The sequence below is a fragment of the Bactrocera dorsalis genome, chromosome 2 (genome assembly GCF_023373825.1).
Source record: "Bactrocera dorsalis isolate Fly_Bdor chromosome 2, ASM2337382v1, whole genome shotgun sequence".
Classification (NCBI taxonomy): domain Eukaryota; kingdom Metazoa; phylum Arthropoda; class Insecta; order Diptera; family Tephritidae; genus Bactrocera; species Bactrocera dorsalis.
The window spans coordinates 46958836-46961032 of NC_064304.1; positions in this window are offsets into that span (position 1 = coordinate 46958836).

Sequence of the window (2197 nt, forward strand, 5' to 3'; positions counted from 1 at the left end):
GCTCAGCGCTTCCATCGCACGGAGGTCGCTGTCAATAATTTACTCCATCTGCCAGTAGTGTATAGAAGAGCGGACGGTTGGTTGTTTGCGCGCCATTTCCAGAGTCACTATTTGCGCCTTACTTTGCGCTTTGAATGCGCTTTTTCGAAAATTCGGAAGTTTTTGCACGACTTTTGTCAGTCAGTTGGAGCAAGTTTTACAAACTGGCACTTGCATTTAATTAATGTATTCAAAATAGCTGCAAGCAAAGGAAATTAAATTGTATACACTCTCCTAGTAGAGTTATAGTACGCACAGAACCAACTAGACTTGCGGACTGGCGGATGCGAAATTGAAAACAAACTGCACAACTTTGATTTCAAACGAAAAATACCTTGATTTTCAATTAGTTGTATTGATTGCTAGTTGAAGTGGAAGTTCCAGTTGAGTGCTCCGCTGCACGCATAAGAAAAATGTTAAGGAAGGAAGCTAAAGCAAATTATTCACAAACGATTTTCGACTCGTTTTTGCACTTAAAATGTAGAGAAATATACGACAATTAATAGACCATTCCGCTAAAATATTAGTATATTTCAAATAACCGCAAATTTGAACTAATGAAAGTACTTATGCTGTGGAAAATGGCATTGCGTATACGTAACATTTAATTATTATTTGCTGAAATTAATAACTGTTCCTTCTTTTGACATATGTGTGTAGGGATGCAAAATTAATCTTTATTTATCAAATAAAACAAGTTATTAGAAAGAAAGTCTTTACTTTGTATAAACCATTCTGAAAATAAAATAGCGGTGTATCCTCTAGAAAGCATGGCGAGTCGATGTAGCAAAAAATTGGATGGAATACAAGCAAAACTAATCATTAATCGGCCATAAGAACGAAGTTTGGTTCCTTTTACATTTTCTTTTTCTGAAATATGTGAAATATTCTAAGACATATAACGATTGTATAGGGAATTGCCAGGTCTCATTTAGTTTCTGAGATGGACTGCTTTTCTTACTTTTATTTATTATAAATAAATATCTAAGATGAATAAATATCGCAAACGAAGGGCCTTAATTAGGTGAATTATAAATAGAATCGGTTTTTTTTTAAGATATTTTATAAATATTCGATCTGGAACACCACTTTTTCATACCAACAGGCAAGCCGTTGAATATATATAAAATCTCTTCTTCCTCTCGATCACCCTTTTCTTTAATCTTCTTTCTTCTATCTTCTTATTCTTAAAGTATTTGCCTGTATGCGAAATTTCTGAAATAATTTCATTTATTGATTGATGAAATGTGCCGAAAGGAGAAAAAATGCCTTTAACTGCTGTAAAATTCAGTAATTTCCTTTCTTTTTGCCTAAGAGAATTTGCACATATCAATTACAAAAATATTATTTATTTATTGAAGTTGAATAGAAAATCTGGTTCACAATTGACAGTAAAGTTTGCTTCGTGAACTTATTAATTTAATTTACGCAAAAATAAATATTTTTTGATGAATTCGATTTAAATTTTAAAAGCAAAATAAATTGTGGAGTTCGCAAAGGAATTTTGAAATCAAATCGATACTATAATAAATTCATATAATTTTTTTTGTGGTTTTGAATTCCAACATAGCAATGACAGGCATTTTTATAAAGCAGCAATTCAGATTTAAATAATATTAGGAAAAGCGAATTCCATTAATTTGTTTCCTTTTTTTGCCTGCACACAAAAATTTATTCTTTACCACAAAGCCTAAAAATAAATATAGTCAGTTAAATTACATTTGTCATTAAACTAACAGGAATATACTTTATCGTGCTGTAATATTATAGTTGCTGAGCGGTTTAAGGCCCAAAGCCAATTCCTTATTCAGCGGATGAGGCTTTAGCTTTCCTTCTTGAGCATAATTTTTCAAAAGAGCAGTATAATGCAATACGCGATGGAAGCAAAAAAAAGAACAGCGACATATATCCTCATTATAGCAAAATTACAGCCGCAAAATGTCGACCTGAGGGTATAGAAGCAAGTGAGACCCTAGCCAAAGTTCCGTTGCGAAATATTTTACAACATACGGCTGAAAAAATTGTTGATATGCAAAGAGAAGTGTTTCAAGCTGTAATGGAAGCGGAAAAGACAAATTTTGTAAGCTCTGAATTGATATTAAGCTACGGATTTGATAGTAGCACTGGTCAAGCTCAATTTAAGCAAACATTTAATGAG